We start from the raw sequence: 19,592 nt of genomic DNA, 5'->3' as shown, positions 1-19,592 counted from the left end.
GCAGAGTTATATGAACTACTTTAGAGAGATCTGTCCACTTCAGGAAGATAAGGGGAAACTGTTAAAGATAAAAAAGCAAACTGCAAAATAAAAATAGTAACTGGGTTCCTGTGAAAGTCTCTTGTTCCCATTGAAACAAGAAAATACTGAGTAAAATAAAAGCATGTTTCTCTTTTATGCCATCAAGAGCAATGTATGTGAACAAATCTAGATTAAATAAATTCTGGAGAGGATAAACCCTTCTTTGGGGAGCGAAGAGACACAGCTGCCTAAACTAAGTTAAGTAGAAGCACATGACTGATGAAACTAGAGAAATCTTTCTAGGAAAAGAAGAAAGCGGCCAAACTTTTATTAACATTGTTGCTTGGAAAATCTTGATAGTAACTGGAAGAGAGTCAAACACACAAAAAAGGTTATCTTCACTTGACAGTTCTCCTCCACTAGGATTTGATAAGTTAACTTGAGGTGGAGCAGAGCTGAAAAACAGGGCACCTCTGGAGGTGAATTCAGAGCTGAGCTGAATATAACTAAAGCTACAAACAGACTCAGTTGCAGGTAACATAAAAGGTCAAAGACAACATTCCCTCTGTCAACTCAAGAAGTTTAGGATTGGGAAGAAAAGCAAAGATATTTCCTTGTATCTCATTTGAAACCAGAGGTAAAGTAAAACTTCATAAATCTGCAATTGCCCAACCTCATTTCCTTTTGATTCATGCTGTTAGCTACTTCAGTTAGGCTCCTAAGAAGGGAAAGTATGTTTTCCAGAGTAGAAAAACAAAACAAAATAAAACGACCTATTTTAGTGTCTGCTGAATCCTTATATAAAATGTGTAGCATACCATAATTAGAGACATATAAATATACAAGGAAATGGTACCCATAATCAAGACTAATAATAATAATAATAATAGTCAACAGGACCCGTACAAAAGATGTTCTAGATGTTGGAATTAGGAATCAAGAATTAAAGGCTAAGATAAAATCATTAACAATTAAATAACTAAATGAAAAGACTACTGGAGACAAGGATTATTAATTTATAGGAAAAGATGGTTAGAATATGTGGACAGGGATTTTAACAGAGAAACAAAGACTTTAAACTAATATTAAGTAGACATTGTAGAACTAAAAGATTAAAAATATCAAATGAAATACATAATGACTTTAACAACGCACTTGACATAGTAGAAGAAATAATCAGTGAACCTGAATAAAGGTAAATGAGAAATATTCAAATCATTAAACATGAAAATAAAGAAAAAGAAATCAAACATAGTATCAGGGAACTGTAGGAAATCAAATAAACCTAACATATTTGACACTGGATTTCCAGAAAGAGAGGAAAGAGAATGAAGTAAAAAAGGATCAGAAGAGAAACAGAGCTAAGTTTATCAAAACCGATAAAAAGATCAACCCATAAATCTAAGAAGTCTGGCAAACCCCAAGAATGATAACCCCTGGAAATCACATTCATGTATATCATAGTCTAAGGATAAACACTAAAAATGAAGAATAAATCTTTAAAGCATCAGAGAAAAAGGACTTTTCACATTCATGAGAAGTGTAGTAAGAATGATAGCTGACATCTCATCAGAAACATGGAAACACAAAGTTAATGAATGACATCTTTAAAGTGTTGACTAAAAATTACCAATATGAATTGGTATTTCAGCAAAATAACTTTAAAAGACAAAGACTAAATATAAAAGTTTTTAGGGAGATCTGAGTTTTTGTCTGGTAGTTTTTCTTTTCAGCCTGAAGAACCTCACTTAGCATTTCTTAAGGTGGCTCAGCTGTCCACAAATTTTCTCAGTATTTATTTATCTGAAAGCTCTTATTTCACCTTTATCATTTAAAATTAACTTTATAGGGGCACCTGGGAGGCTCAGTCAGTTAAGCATCTGCCTTGGGCTCACATCATGATCTCAAGGGTCCTGGGATCCCCCCAAGTCAGGGTTCTCTGCTCAGCAGGGAGTCTGCTTCTCCCTCTCCCTCTGACCCCCCACCCCAGCTCGTGTTTGTGCACTCTCTCTCAAAAAAAACCAAAATCTTTAAAAAAGTAAATAAAATCAACTTTATAAATTACACTTTACATAAAATAGGCAAAATCTAAATATATAATCAGATGAATACTGACAAAGGCATACACCTATGTAGCTACCACATAATTCAAGACATTTCCATCACTCCAGAAACTGTTCTGCCTACTTTGAATGTAATCCCAGCCCACTTGTCACCCAGTTTATCTGGTTTGTATCACCATATATTACATTCTCTGTTTTGGAACTTCACATAAGTAGAATCACGAAGTACGTATTCTTTTGTTTCTAGCTTGTTTCACATAGCACGTTTTTGAGTTTCATTGATGTGTAAATCAGCATTTCATTAATTTTTACTGATGAGTAGTATTACATTTTATAAATATAAATTATTTATTCATTCACTTATGGATCAATAGTTAGATTAGTTCCATTTGAAGCCATTATGAATAAAGTGGTAGTTGTGTGTTATAGTCTTCCTGACCGTATTTTTATTTCCTTTGGAAAAACACCTAGTATATGTTTAAAGAAAATGCAATAAAATTTGCCAAAGTACCATTTTACTCTACTATTAACAAAATATAAGGGTTCTACTTGTTTTATATTCTGGCCAATACTTTTTAATTGTATTCACTCTCGTGTCAATTGTGAAATAGTATGTCGTCATGGTTTTAATTTGCATTCCCCTAATCACCAATGCATTTGAGCACCTGTTCTTCTGTTTATTGGCCAATCCTATGTCTTTTTTGTATACTGTCTAAACAGGACAGAACTTATGTACAGAATACACAACCAATTCTTACAATTAAGTAATTAGAAGATAAAACCTCCACAAAAACAATGGGCAGAAGACCTGTTTGGCCTCCTAAATACAGTTATAGCTATAGAAGTCCATAAAGAACCATGCTATCTCACAAACTGTGTAAAGAAAGGCACGGAATAGGTTATTTGAAATAGTGAGGGAATTTCACTGACCAGCTAGAACTCTGTATTTATGGTATCAGGTGTTGTGATCAATAATACACCATTTTGTGTGTGGTACTGCCATGTGATGACAGCAAAATTAAATGTTTATCTGGTTCCTAAGACTTTACAAGTCTTTTAGAATACATTATATTATTTACTATCAAAATATTTCTATAAGGACAAAGATTATAAGTTTTCCTATTTTTTGTCTTTTTCTTTTTTTCTCTTTATAGGTAAACAAACTGAGCTCCTGCAAATTTATGAACTTCCCTGGGCCAAACAGAAGATGATAATTTTTTTTTTAATGGTGATAAATTTCTGCAGGGCTGACTGAAATCTAGTTCCTCTGTCCCCATAAAAATTATCTTCTCACTACAACCAAATTTTAAGCCCATTCTTGAAATAAAGTAAAATTTATAACTTAAGACACACCCCAAATTGAATTTGCAAAGAGGAGAAAATGGGCAACCCCTACCCTGTCTTCATGCACCATTACATGCTTCCCTGAGTGTCTGAGAGGAGGTGCTGACTCTCACACTTAACTTGACTGCATTAAAGGATGATGGCTGTTAGTTTACTTCATATTAGCATTCATTCTCTAGATTCTCCTTTCTGACTAGAAATATCGCTTCCACTCCACTCACCATGGCAACAAAACAGCTGAAGATTCTTACAGCTTGCCTAGTGAAGAAAAATACTTGAAAATATCTTTTGATGCTAAAATTGGTTTTGTTTTCACAGTACCACATGAAGGAACCGAGGATGAGGGATATCACCATACATTTCAGATGGATTTACCCAGCAGGAGCATTGAGGGGATACAGGAGAGGAGACGGAAGGGGAGGGAGGAAGGAGGCAATATCATGTTTATATACTTGAAGACAGAGTTATCTACACATGTGCTCCCACAAACCATCCTTCATTTATATCACTGCATTCACTTTGTTGTTGGGTATTTCCTGTTTATCTGGCTGTCTCCACCAATTAGACTATGATATCCTTAAGGGCAGAGACCACTCCTTATTCATCCTTGAACCTCCATCATTACTTTTAAGTGTGTGTTAGATAAAAGAATAAATTAAGACTTTTACATAAGAATCAAAAAACATAGAAACCAAAGAGTAGTTAATTTCAAACAACTTTAGAAATCTTGGCATAAAAGGAATTGCAAGAATATTATTTTTCTTATGTATTATTTGGGCAAAATATGTTAATCAAGCTATTTTCCTTTCTCCCAAGATAGGTTGCAGAGCCCTTCAGTCAAAGGTATTTGCTCAGATACTTAACACCTGATTGAGTTAAGCTAAACACGTTTGGAAAGGTAAATACCTTGCCAAATAAGGTGGATAATGAATTACAAAGCCACACTGAAATGATTATTTTTCTTCTCATAGTTCTTGTTGGTGTATATAACTGAGCTCTGATTATGTATCTTGAAGAAAGGCTATGTTGCAGTTCAGTATTGAAACACTCTTCTGTGTTTCCTATGCAGGAGAAAGAGTTTCATGAAGCCAAGCTTTGAGTCTGACAGCCATGTTGATAGTTCTCTGTTCTGGCTCCTAGTCAGCAACAAACAATGGTCTCCACTTTGGGAGAGACAGATCAGTGGTGCGCTGTCCAATGTTTAACAATCAGCTCTCTAGGAGAAAAAACCAAAGCCTGTGTTTGTAGTGTTTGCCTTTTTCTATAGGGTAAATACTCCTACCATGACCAATTTCAGGCCGACAACACAATGCCACTGAAAGCAGACCTGGGAAGAAGCATGCAGGAGTATGTCGTGACGTAGGAGTTCCAACACAGAGATAAAGGTCAATAATCTCAAGAGCACAGATAGTAATAAAATTGTTAATAAGTGATGTGCCTTGAGTATGTATTATTCTTGTTCTGATATAATTCATTTAATTTTATATCATTTATTTGCAACAAAGGCTATTTACACCTTTAACAATCTTCTGTCACGAGTGGGCAGAAGCCCACTCCAGCGTACCACTGGATATTGGCTGATTCCCTAAAATGGCTCCTCTTGGCCTGAGGAAGGGAGTAAGGAGGTGTGCAGTGTTCCTCTCATTCTACAACTATGGGATAGACATATAGCAACAGGCATAACTGTGTCCTTATCTGTAAAACCAGGGATTTTCAGAAAATCCGAGACAGAGAACTAGTATAGTGCCATGTTGCCATATTCTCTTGCCATTCTTGCCATTATGTTGGGCAGGGCTGACCACATCAAGAAAGTACGCAATAAAAGGATCCAATCTTCCACATCAGCCTGTGTTATTATTATTATAGAGAAAGGAGGGCAGAGAACATGAAGTCTACTACATAACAATGGGATCTTCCTGCTAAGGACATAACCTTGTTTGAAAATAAGAATTCTTAGAGTTGCCAATGAATCAACTTATACATGCTGACTCAAGATTCTGGCGGACTCCTGGAAGGGAGAAGGAAATGAGCCTCTAGAGCATTTTGGATGTGCTTTGCTTTATCCCACACAAACTTAGGAGATTCCCTAAATAGAGTAACCTTGGGTATATGATGTAATTGTTTCTTCTCTCAGGCTAGATATTAGCTTTCCCATTTTCTTAAATGGTTTAGACTGGTCCCAGAAGTTCTTGAGTCTCTATAAAGTAGGTAGTCAGGTTCAGGTCTACTTGTGGAGTCCGAACTGTTGAAGGGAGTGGTGATTTCACAGTCAATTCTCTGCCATTGACAGCCTGGCCAGAAGATAGAAAGCAGCAGTGGAGGTAACTGAGAGAGGGTCTCAAAACCAGCAAGCACCCAAGTGTGTAAAGTCTGCATTGCAAGATGTCCAGGTTTTAATTAAGCTAAAAGGAAGCTACATGCTTTACCAGCTACCATTTCTAGCAGAAATTCCAGCCAGAATGACCAGGGAGTAAACTTAACCAACTACTCTATAGAGAAGATCAGTAAGAAACCACAGAACAAACTAGAAAATGGAAGACCCCTACTCTGCTGCCATGTGATACAGCAAGCCCCCTCATACACATGGGCATCATCTGGGTGGAGGAATGAGGATGGGGTAATATTAGAGACTGACTATGTTCTTCTAAAAGTATTGAGTGATTCCTCAAAGGACTATTTGAATGATCCCATGGGACTGAGTTTAATACATTGGAGTTAAATTGTATTTTCCCACTTACCAGTGGGAAGAGAGTTTTAAAAGAAAGGAATGCCTCAAAAAAGAGAGAAGAAAGAAAGCTAAGTTGAGTTTGCACATTTGGGTATGGTATTGATAAACCCAGACTTTTCCATAAAATGTTCTTAGCAATTCAAGGCAAGGCTCCCATAGGGAGTGGTACCAATCGTGTTCCATCCACTTACGTAAGACATTAAATGTTCCTATTATTTTAATATTTCAACTTATTATTATTTAAGCATCCTTCAAACACTGGTGAGAAACCAATTAATATACAGTATTTTAAAAAGCCAAATATCTTCCATTGGCACAAAGAAAATGAAATTCACAAAAACAGTTAAAGGACTTGCTCAAGGTCAGTCATTGGTAATGGAACTAGTATATAGCCCAACTCTCCTGATGCTTACTGTGAGGCTATATGCATTTAAATGTGTCATTCCATTTACCACAAACATTTACTGGGCTGCTACTCATTTGTTCCAGGCCCAGGAATCCTGTTCTTTTAGAGAATTCACAGGAGACTTCCTGTCTCTCACCAGCAACTCATTTATTTAATTGGTAAGTTTTTATAAGGCTTTGAATGCAAGATTTAGAAGGACCAGAATCAGATGTCAGAAAACAAAACAAAACAAAACAAAACTTTTTCATCAAAGTCGCTTTCATTTCCATACAAGAAAATGTTAATAAACAATCTAAACATTTTACCTGCACAGATTTCACCACTCTGCTGAGGAAAGCACCCAGATTAAAACATCCTTCAGGTTTTTGCTGTTTGACAATTTTCCCTAATTTCTTCCAAGCTAACAGGTTTGTTTAGGATTTCTATATCTTCACTGATTAGTTTTGGTTATTTCCAGTTTTCTAGACTATTAATAATGTATTTCACCCATGTTTTCAAAATGATTTGCTTAGCATTGAACAAAAAAGCCTCTTGAGTTTAAATTTCCTGTCTGTGGCTCTCTCCCCTTATCATGTCTGGCTTTCCATAGTTACGCTTTGTCTCTTCTCCCTTTTATCTTTTCCTTGGAAAGAGTTCTCTAACAATTTGTATACTTTACTGTGCCTTTTTTTCCCTACAAAGATCAAACTATAATATTTTATTGGAATTGTTCTGGAGATACTCTGCAGTAACACTTTTTCCTCCCTCCACCATGCCTAGGCTTCCAGTCTTAGCCAAAAGCCTTTAAAGAAAGTGTTCAAATGCTGGTAATATAGCTTATTTCCTTGTTTTTCTTCACTCGTTGTTGCATTTTGATAATATCTTTATTTCTTCTTTTTGGGATGCATTGAGGTTTTCTCTGTCAATTTTTGTGACTCCTTAAGGATAAATGGCCATTTTGTTGACAAGAGTCAACAGTAAGGTACAGGTAAACCAACCAGCGTTTAATCACCTACAAGATACAGATCCATCAGCACACTACTGGCAGGTAGCAAGGAGGTCAGCAGTATTTCTACAGACAAGTTGAACATTTGGCCCTGAAATTCCTCACTGGAGAAAACAAGGCTGCAGACTACTGACAATATGGGAGTGAATGAAGGTCACTCCAGAACTCCTCGGAGCTTGAGTGTCTCCTAGATCCAATTTAGTATATGAGGCTTAAAATCCTAATAGGAGTCAAATCTGAATCCATGCCAGGGAACATCTCACCTGGCCAGGTGTGCTTCATCAATCTCTGAGATATCCTGTGCGATTCATCAATGCGCGGTAATAGTGCCCTCAGACCTGAAGAAGCCCTCATCCATCACTCACGGACTCAGGTTGTACAATCTGCCCCAAGTCAATTCATAATTTTTGTGTCTGAGAACCAGGACAGGGGACTATTTTCCAAATAGCTACAAGAGTCGTGTTTAAAATGCCTTAGTTGACCCATAGTTTCCTTGGGCTTGCGGATGAGCATATGGTCACTTGGAAAAAAAAAAAAAGGCATATTCTCTGTTTTCAAGGTACAGAATTCATTGTATCAAGTACATCTTTTTATTCATCAAATTATCTGGGTCACCTTTATCATTATTTTGTACACATACTGTGTCACAAAACAAGTATGCATCAAATCACCTCCTGCATTGCTTCTATTTCTCCTTGAATCGCCTGTTATTTTGTTTCATGAATGTTTATGGTATTTTATTACATGCATGTGGATTTCACATGTAAGGGATGCTAATTGTCCTTCTTTGTGTCCTATCATGTTTAATAATTCTAAATTTAACACTGCGTGATAACAGGACCACCGCTTTCAATTTGTGCCCGGCATACTTTAAACATCTGATTATCATCAGTGTTTTTGAGGCACTTTGTTTTAGTGATTTACATATAATACAGTCGCATTTTATTCTGTAATGCTATTTGGGAGTGTTTTTATTTTAATAGATTAGTTGAAACAAAGTTTCTTGATATGAAAAATATGGCTTTTCTTGGTTTTACATTAATATTCCATGAAATGCTTTGTTTTTATTGTTTCTCATTTCTTTAACATATTGCCTGTGTTGAGTGTGTTAGCATGTGTTTTTCTTCTGATTGACTGGAATTTTTGTAATTTTATTCTATTAGTCAACTTTGCAATAAAGTGTTATGTACATACTCTGGTTTATTTTTCTCTGACTTATATCAATTAATTATGTAAGTCCAAAATGAATATCAGAAATGTCTTATAAATAAATGTAGAGTTAATAAATGATGATTAATAGTAATGATAGTAGAAATATTAAATTACTTTAGTTATAAATATTTCTTCCTACAAAGTATCATCTCTATATTACAAATTTTGCTGGTATCCCCGCACAACTGTGTGTTTTTCTGGATGTTTCTCTAATCAGTTCTCAAGTTGGATAAGCTGGATCAGAGTGAGAGAACTGGAAGTCATGAGTGAGGTTTCACTGAATTTTGATACCATGAAACATAGTAAGTCTGCATGAAAATAACTTACATGATGAACATTATTTGGTTTTGCTTGTTTTGCTGACTGAAGTCTTCTACCTACACCCATTTTTCCTTCTATTCCTGGTTCCTCACTTTCTTCTCCCTCACATTCTTTATGTGAGATAAATATAGGGTTTACATTCCCTGTTTTCTCTTTCCTCCTTGTCTCCCGTCCCTCACACTGTGTTAATTCATTGAGTCATGACGTCCATCACCCTTACTGACTCCATCTTATAAAGATCATGTAATGAAACTTGTAGTAACTGAAGAGGAACTAGAGCATCATAAATACTCAGTCTGTGATCGGGATCAAACTTTGGTTCTCAAACAACCAATTAATGCTGCTGAGGCTTTCAATTCTAATGAACTACTAGAGGGCCATCAGATTCTTTTAAAATTTTGTTAATATAAATGCAAGGAGAAAAAGCTGAGCACAAGTACAGTCAATATTTTTTAAAATATCTAAGCAAAGAACAAAAGATGACTACTCAGAATTTTATATTATTACTTTTGAATACTTAGTATAGCGCTGCTTAATTAGAAAACAAAATAATATATTTACCTCTGAGAATAATTTTTCAAAAATAATAAAATTTTATTCATTAATTCATGTATCCATCCATAGATTCATTAAATATAAACTGAATTCCAACAATATTCTAGGGGATATGACTGTCAGAAATGCAAATATGATGTAGCCCTTCAAATACTTACATATTTTTTTAATTATAAAATTCATGTACTTACAGAAAATGCAAAAAAAAATGACAAAGAAGAAAGCAAAAAAATATACAGTAGATAGCTAAATATACACAGATAAAATGAACACTATGTTCATTGCAATACATAACCTTCCATTTTCTAACTCACATGAAAACATGAAAATATACATTAAACATGTATATTATATTTATAAGTGCTTTCTTAAGCTTTTTTCACTTGGTAGGAAATACAATTATTTTCCATGTAATTCAATGGTGAATTTAATGATATATAGTAAGCTATTAAAACAGATACACCTAATTTCTTTTTTTAATTTAATTTTATTATGTTATGTTAGTCACCATACAGTACATCATTAGTTTTTGATGTAGTGTTCCATGATTCATTGTTTTCGTATAACACCCAGTGCTCCATGCAAAATGTGCCCTCCTTAATACCCATCACCAGGCTAACCCATCCCCCCCCAAAACCCTCAATTTGTTTCTCAGAGTCCATAGTCTCTCATGGTTCATCTCCCCCTCCAATTTCCCCCCTTTCATTTTTCCCTTCCTTCTCCTAATGTCCTCCATGCTATTCCTTATGTTCCACAAATAAGTGAAACCGTATAATTGACTTTCTCTGCTTGACTTCTTTCACTTAGCATAATCTCCTCCAGTCCCATCCATGTTGATGTAAAAGTTGGGTATTCATCCTTTCTGATGGCTGAGTAATATTCCATTGTATATATGGACCACATCTTCTTTATCCATTCATCTGTTGAAGGGCTAGATACACCTAATTTCTTTAAATGGCCCATTATCATTGGACGTTTAGACTGAATCCTACCCTCAACATTATGAACAACTGATCTACAATCTTTAGATTGTACAATTCTTCCAGTGAAGTTCTGAGCATGAACCCAATATACAAATATTTATTTATAAATTATGTACCACTTCATATATGTTTTTAATTTACGAAGAAAATTTTAATTATTTTTTTCCAAAATTGTGTAAAGAAAAAAAAAAACTGGATGGATTTTAAAAAGCTTTTTACTGTGAAACTTCCTATGGCAAAAAAAAAAAAAAATCTATGTTCCCTTTGCAGTCTACTTTCATGTTTTGTTAGTATGAGTATAAGGTAGCCTTTACTCCATAGAAAGTTCTACTCTTCTATAAGGCATGACCATAGGGGTTCCTGTGAAAGGCCTCAGTGAACCATTGAGAATTCTCCAATTGGTCCAGTCATAGTTCAAACAATCCCGTACCATGTGTGAGCTCTGGGGAGCTTTCAGCTTACCATCCCTTGATGATATTTCACCTAGCCTTTTTAAAGTCCACCTTCCCATGCATGGCCTTGTACCTGTACTGACCACTAACGTTTCTTCATGGAGACTTCCTTCCTTCTAGAGTTCTGTCCTGCAACTTCTGGGCCCCTCAGCCTTGCAAACATCCCATCAACTTCTCTTCAATCCAATGAGAATTCTGGGCTCTGTGTGCAGGCCCTCTCCTTTTGCTCCTGGTCCAAAAGTTACCTCCAGGCAAAAAGTTGGATAACAATCACAGGACTCACCTCATTTGTTTGCTTTCTCTCAAAAATCACAGTGAGAGGCTACTTGTTATCCAGTGTCTGAAAACAGTTGCTTCATGTATTTTTCCCATTTTTCTAATTAGTTATGACAGTAGGTTAAGTGCAGTCCTTGTCACTCCAACACAGCTAGGGGCAAATTTCTATCCATTTATATTTAGCTAGGAACATAAAATTCACGGGATGCACTATTTATTCTTGTACAACTTTTCTGTTTTTATCTTTCAATCTTGCTTTGATGCCATTTCCTTTTGTTTAGAGAAATCACCTGGTCAGTTTCTTCAGAATGATACCATGGATGGTACACCTACCAAGCACGTGTACATCAGATTGTATCCTTCTGTTCTCAGATGATTGCTATCCTGCTGGGTATGTAATAATCTCAGATGGCAGCTCTGTCACTGAATAATCTATAAATATTGTTCCTCTGCCTTCTAGTTTCCAGGATTGTAAACAAGAATTCTGATGATGCAGGTCATGATAAATTTGTTCAAGCACAGTCAATATTAAATACCTTGGCACTATTGCAAGATTGGTATGGGCATGAGAGCACTTGGGCACGGTGGTCCAGATCCTGACACTTCTGCTTAGCAGTGAGTGACCATGGGAGAGTGACACAATATTTTTGTACCTTATTTCCCTCACCTGTAAAATGAGGATGCATGCTAGTACCAATCAGAGGGTTATAGTGAAGATTAAATGAGTTTTTGTGTATAAAAGGCTCAGAATATTGCCTGGCACACAGTAACTACTCACTTAATGTTAAATGATAGCATTATGTGAAACATCACTGCAAAGTCTCTTTGCACTAACCTAGACCAATTCACAATCCTTCATGAATAATTTCCTTTACCTACTAACCACACTGAAAATAAGCATCAACCACACAGTCTGCTTCCCTCTGAGAACTGATCCCTGCATAAGGAAGCTTGATCTTTCTTGTTCCCTGTTATTTTAAAAAGCCACATTTGATAAGTTAGCACCTGCACTTAAAAATTTGTTTTTGGGGGTGCCTGGGTGGCTCAGTTGGTTAAGCAACTGCCTTCAGCTCAGGTCATGATCCCGGAGTCCCGGGATCGAGTCCCACGTCGGGCTCCCTGCTCAGCAGGGAGTCTGCTTCTCCCTCTGACCCTACCCCCTCTTGGGCTCTCTCTCTCACTCTCTCTCTCTCTCAAATAAATAAATCTTTAAACAAAAAAAGAAAATTTGTTTTTGGAACAAACTGATTATATGAAGTATTGTTTATAACAGATAAAATTGGGATGCAATCCTAAGGTCTAATTACTGGAAAACAGTGAGATGGTCTCTCAGAATAGCATGAAGCCACCATAAAACATTTTTTGCATAACAGATAATATATGGTTGTGCTGGTAATATAATTTTAAATCATAAAGGTAGAATTATATATATGACTTATGTATCTTATGAATCCATACATGTATTCAAAAAAAGTCAACACACATCACGTTACTGCACAGTGACTACTTTCGGGTATCTTGGCTCATTTTATTCTAATTTTTAAAAATCGAACATGCACGCATGTTCTCTTTCTCTAAAATAAATAACAATGAATTGTGGATCACTACATCAAAAACTAATGATGTATTGTATGGTGACTAACATAATAAAATTTAAAAAAAAGAATGAAAAAAATGAAATAAATAAATTTTTTTTTTTTTTTTTTTTTTAAGATTTTATTTATTTATTTGACAGAGAGAGAGACAGCGAGAGCAGGAACACAAGCAGGGGGAATGGGAGAGGGAGAAGCAGGCTTCCCGCCAAACAGGGAGCCCGATGTGGGACTCGATCCCAGGACCCTGGGATCATGACCTGAGCCGAAGGCAGACGCTTAACGACTGAGCCACCCAGGCGCCCAATAAATAAATCTTTTTAAAGAACACATATTATATTTAAATTCAGAGGAAAAAATTGTTTGGACCAGTAATTCTAGGAAGTTGTTATTTATTATCCTTCTCTGCCTTTGGCGCTACTGGTCCTGTGCGTTCTCTAGTTGTCTTGATGTGTTCTCTGTCCTAAGTATGGACTCAAAGACTGTTTTTGCAATATTCTTACCCAACCACGTACATATACACACATTGATAAATATTAAAATAACAGCATAGTATCTTTAATATACATATATGCATTTACATTATTTTTCATTCTTTTTACATAATTCTATCATGTTGCTTCTACATTACCCTGCTCTTTCTACTGCTTTCTTCTCTCTCCTTTTGTAAGCCTTTGGGAACATCTCAAGAAAGAAGTGGTAGAGATAATTTGGTTTTTTTATTGTGTGAAAACACTGACAAATGAAACAAGACAGCTTAAAAACAATACTTCTCTCTCCCAATAGTTTAAATTTGGTGCATTTCATAACCAAAACCAATCTTGTTTGCAAAGAAAGGATAGAATTCCCGTGGTAATGACTCCTTGAAATCTGATTATCCATTTGATGCATGGCCAAAATGTCTTCACAATGTATCTTCTTGTCAGAATCATCAAATTTCCCCGATTCTCAAAATTCACTTTAAGCCCTAAGTTTGGCATCAATTCAGACCATCAAATCCCATATCCAGAAATTTTTGGCCACAAATTTTCCATGATGAAGAAAAGACTAGGCAACACGAATGGGGTATCAAAGGTTTTTAACTGCTCATTTCTGAAATATTCATGGTTCTTTATTCTAACAATTTTCAGCCGAAAAGAAGTCCTGGGATGATCTGCCACAATTTCATATTGCCATTCATTTTAATAAACCATGTTCTGTTGGGGGTACAATCACGGATGTAGGCTATGTAGGTGTTCCTTCTTCCTGTTTATCCTCATTACTAATGCTCAATGGCACATCTCTTTTACTCCCAGAACACAATAATAGAAGCCTGGATGGCTGGTAGGTACAGACAGACAGAACTAGTAATTACTGGAAATATGCACTCAAATATTTTACAAATCTTGTTGCTTTTTGCTTACATGAACTTCTGTGAAATAGCTGTTCTGCTTCCATTTATAGCTATTAGAAAATTAAGACTGAGACTAACTAAGAAGCTTGGCTGGGTCACATAATTTACAAGTTGGGGGAACTACTGTGTTTTTCCATGTTCATGCTCATGCTCATTCTACTCTGCTTCACAGTTCACTCAACCTCTTACCTCCAGCCACTTAAATTTACCCCAAATCTTGATCCTAGGTTATGCTTCTGAAGTGCAGTTCTGAGAACACTGATCCCTGGCTCAAAGTCATCATGCATTCCATATTACCTGCAAAGCTTACTAAAATACAGTCCCCAGACTAGCCTTGCAGACTTACTTGCCACCAATCAAATCAAACTATTATCCACAGACAAATTCTATTTCATATTTTATAATGCATTGGTTCTAGAAGATAATGCTGTCCACAGCTCCCAAAATGATTTCACCCCTAAACTTTATCACAAATGTCCTACCAATGGAGCTTATCTGATTACCTCTCATGTTGCAGTGAACTCTTAGGGCACTTTTAATTCCAAATTGTATTATGAATATTGTTATACTCTGGATTTCCAAATTTATACTCTACCTCGTAACAAAAAAAAAAGGTCGTTTCTATCAAAGAGACCAAAAGTAACAAAATTAAATAAAAATGGACTCTTAATTCATCCAGGTCTGAACCATGACGACAGGTATTCTCTCTCCCTCATATCTTCATCTCCTCATATTCTTAAATCTTTTTCTAAAGATTTATTTACTTATTTGAGAGTGAGAGGGAGAGCATCAGTGGGCGAGGGAGAGGGAGAGAATCTCCAGCAGACTCCCCACTGGGCGCGGAGCCCATCTTGGCGCTCGATCCCACGACCCTGAAATCATGACCTGAGCTAAAACCAAGATTCAGATGCTCAACCAACCGAGCCACCCAGGCACCCCACCTCCTCATATTCTTATTAGAAGTATGAATTCAGGAAATGCCTGTTAACTTCATTTCCGCTTTTTTATATATATAAGCATTCCCTTAAAAATTAAAAAAGGCCAAGAATGCAATTAACTGTGTTTTTAATATCCATGTTTCTCTCTTTTAGTCCATTTTTTTCTTCTAGTGATAATGCCATCCTCAGAAGTCCTATTTCAGAATAGTGAAGAATGTGATACTTACATTGGCATTATTTGCTTGAACACATTTTTACACGTATGTGAAATTTCCACTTTAATGGCTTTACTTTAATCTTTAGTCGTGTAATGAAAGGAAGAAAATGTTCCCTGCATGGAGATGGACATGATCACTTGGGGAGGAACAGAAGTCCCTTCAACACTGAAGTCACAGGAGTAAGCATGTTTGTAAATCATTTTCTGATGGGGTCAGGATGGGCATTATGAGGCTGGGCTACACTCTTCTATCACTTCTTTCCTTTCCTCCACGTACATAACCCAGAGGCTTTCACGGTTCCAGAGACATCCATGCGCATTCTCTCACCACACCTCTGTGCCCATCTTGTTGTGGATCCAACTCCCCCTCCCGCAGCAACCTCACTGACTGGAGTTTCAACCCCACGCCCACCCATCTCCCTGGAAGGAGGAAGAGAAAAGGGACATCAGCCTCTGGTCCAGGATGTCTGAGGTAGTTAGGACCCAGGAGGGAAAAGCCCATTGGCTACAGCTGCCACACCTCTTCCACAGAGGCCCTGACCCAAAGACAGGATGGTGAAAGTACAAAGGTCTGGCTATCTGGGTCCTACTCAAGACCATTATGAAAGGCCATTCTGTTTCCAGAGCCTAATTTCCTATGCATTGTAGTTTGGGTTCCCGAGAAGCACAATCTGTGAGAGAATTTAGCATGAAGGACGGTTATTAAGACATGCCCTTGGGGCCAAAACTTGTGGAAGGAAGGAGAAGGACAGAATCAAAGAATCTAAGTACTTTGAGTGTCTATCCCTGTGTGTGTATATACATATATATATGTATATACACACACACACACACATATGTGCACATGTGCCTGGTGATTAGTTTCTACCCAAAGTTATGATAGAGGAAAAAAGGGTAAAACACAAAACAATACTTGATTATGTAAAAGCAATAATACTTCCATTTCTACATAACATTCGGGGGTTGTTAAATGTTGGGCTTATCTCGTTGATCATCATGTTGTGTTTGGGGAACAGAGGTCACATCCCAGGGTGTCACTCGGGTAATTATAATTGAGGATGTCTATCTGCACACTTGCTTTCTATCTGCCTCTGCCCCTAAGATGTGAGCTCTGTGAAGGCAGGAACATTTTCTGATGGTCCAGAAGCTAAAAGTTTATATCACAAAAAATTATTAACAATTAATCCTTAACAACTGTTGAATGAGTTACCAAATTGTTTTAATATGATGGCGTGAATAAGAGCTATATATACACCCAATCTTCATTGTCTGGTGTTCATTTTTCATGGCTGTCTGCTCACAATTTAAACAAATTAGGCAGCACATTGCCCTGAGACATTTTTGTTACATGATTATTGCCAGAATGGCATGGTGAATACTTAAAATTTAGGGTCATGTCTACAGGAAAAGCTGCTAAACTGACTGTCAAACTCCAGTCTGTTGGCATTGGAGCACTGGTAAAAGAAAAGATCAAAAACACAGACCATGTGCCAGAAATGGCCTGGTGGCCTGGTGCCACATTCTACGTACCACATGGCCCTGTCACTATGGTATACTTCCCCTCTGTCCTTCTTTCCTTTAGTACTAATTAGCACCCCTATTATCAATGTAGTTCATTTTCAAAATTAGCTTTAATAAGAGAAAGAATATAAAATTCAGAAGAAATCATGGAAGGCTTTTCCCAACACCTTGTAGGAAGGCAGAAAGAATGATTATAGGCTAGTTTATATTCTTCCTGTTAATAATATTTTTCCAATAACAAATGCAGTAATTGCTCATTGTAAAAAACGCATAAAAGTAAAAAGAAAATAATTGCTTCCTTTATTCCCACTAGTAAGAGAGAAGCATTTTTTTAAACACTTTGGTATTTGGGGTATTCTTCCCTTAAGGTCTTTGTGTGTGTGTGTGTGTGTGTGTGCAGGGTGCACGTGTGTTAGATCTGGATTTCTCTATGGCATTTAAAGAATAAGAACTTATGTAATCAAAGCAACTCCGCCTAAAGAGCCCTCTCCTCAGTGTTGGAGAGAATGTAATTTTCAGGGTTGCTTATCAAGTTCTTTTATCAGAGGAACCTCAGCATTTCCATCAGTCCTGAAAGCCTGGAAGGCCGCAGGCCTCTGGTCATTGCTCTCATCATTAGGCGTCCGACCTAAGGTGTGAAATCTGTTGGAGGGTCGACAGCTTCTCTACCAATGACAAGTCTGGTCACCTGGGGATCTCACCTCAGCTCTAGGATCTCTTTAATTGGTTTTTCTACTTAGTCTTAATTACATTTTATATTTGTACCTAGTTTCCGAGCAAATTCACAATGCCTCAAAGAAAAAATTTTGAACCATTTATCTGAGCTTTCAGGACAATGTTATCTTCTCCTTCTTCAAAAATACACCTTTATAAATCTCCTGTTGGAGTTATCTATTGGTTATCCTTAGAAATAAAAATTTTCCTTAACCAAATGCAAGCCTGTGGCTGTCTAATGATTTGATTTGGGGCCAAATCCTCTGAGGTCCCTCAATGGCTAGCACAACGTTGTGCAGTGCTGCTAAATGACTTCCCCGTGTCTGGAGAGTTTTAGCTAGTGCCACTTGGCTGCTGGAAAGGGGATCACCCCTGCCTCAACTGTCTGGGTGTCGAACACGCTGCATGAACGGCATACAGACGTCGTATTACTTCTCTCGTAAGACAGAAACAGTTACCAAAGGAGAGAGCATCGGAGCATCAGCAACCCAACCTCCCCTCCTCGTCCATCAGTCACTGAGAAGGGGATGTCAAAGACGCAAAGTCACTGCTCTCGAGTTTATCAAGCAGTAGGCTTGATGTTTCCGAGCACGACGAAGCAGCAGGGACTCCCGCACCCACGCCAAGAGCTGGAGGGACACGGATGGACTTGCCCACTAACAAAGGCCCTTGGAGCGCACACACGGCCGCAGAAACGGTCGGGTGATGGTGTGGGGCAGAAAGCGCAGACCAGAGTGAAGCAGGCTCAGACCAGGGAGGGGGCACGGGGAGGAGAGACACACTGCTGGGGGAAGACCGCCAGCCGCATCGTGGCATGGGACTCAGAGCGGAGAGAAGGGATCGACAGGTACAGATTAACCCACTGACGTTTCCGAATCCACTAAATCCTAAATCGCTTTCCACACCTGAAGCGCAAGATGCCGACAGCGGAGGAAGATCACCCGTGAGAAACAGCACCTCAGCGTCACGGGGGCCAAGGCAGAATGCCCGAGAACTCCTGTCTTGAGATTTGCCCCCGGTCCCCCGAAATCATCACAAGGAGCTTGAGACACGCACAGCATTTACAAAACCCTCTGCAGCACTCACACCAGTGGGGGGAACCCAGTGGGGACAACAGCGCTGGTGCCTCAGCCTCGACACCACGTGCTGCGCGGGGGTCCCCCAGGTAAGCTCTCCACCCCCCCCCAGGTCTCACCTGGCGCGCACCTTGCTCTGCATCTCCATCCTCCTCCCCGCGCCTTCATCGCTGCCCCCCGGAACGTCCCCTGAGGGGAGGGTGGAGAACCTCTCGGAGCCGGTCTCCCAGCCACAGAGGGCTCCCCTCGGGGGCCCAGGAAAGCTCTGGAAGCTGCAGCACAGCGCGTGCACCTAGGCTGATTGGAGCCTCGTCCCCTCAGGAGCAGTGGGCGGGGCCTCCGACAAAGGCGTGCGCCACCTCCTGCGCCTGCGCACTTCAGAGAAGGCGGCTCCAGGCCTTTCCCACCACTTCCTTAGGCGTGGTGCCGCATTGCATTGTGGGAGCTACGTGACCCTAGGGGCCGGGGGCTGCGGGGTACTGGGGTCTGCTTCCCACACACCACGGGCTGGAGCTGTACGGGGTGAGCCCGGTTCCAGTAAAGGGAAGGGGTAGCCATCGGCCTCTGTGGATGGGCTCCAAACCCTGAGGGGAGGGAGGCGGGGATTGGCGGCGCATGCGCCGCTGGAAGCTCAAGGTGGGACGTGCCTCTGACTGGCGGAGGGTGACTGAGGGGCGCCTACAGCTGGGGCGAGGCAGGGCCTCTCTTTGACCTTGTTTTCTGGGTTTGAGACAGTGGTGCTGGTTGGTGCAGAGCTGATCCGGATGCAGTGACAGCAGGGTGGTTGTGTCCCGG

Source organism: Halichoerus grypus, chromosome 4 (assembly GCF_964656455.1).
Source record: "Halichoerus grypus chromosome 4, mHalGry1.hap1.1, whole genome shotgun sequence".
Lineage (NCBI taxonomy): Eukaryota > Metazoa > Chordata > Mammalia > Carnivora > Phocidae > Halichoerus > Halichoerus grypus.
This window is presented reverse-complemented; position numbering follows the sequence as displayed.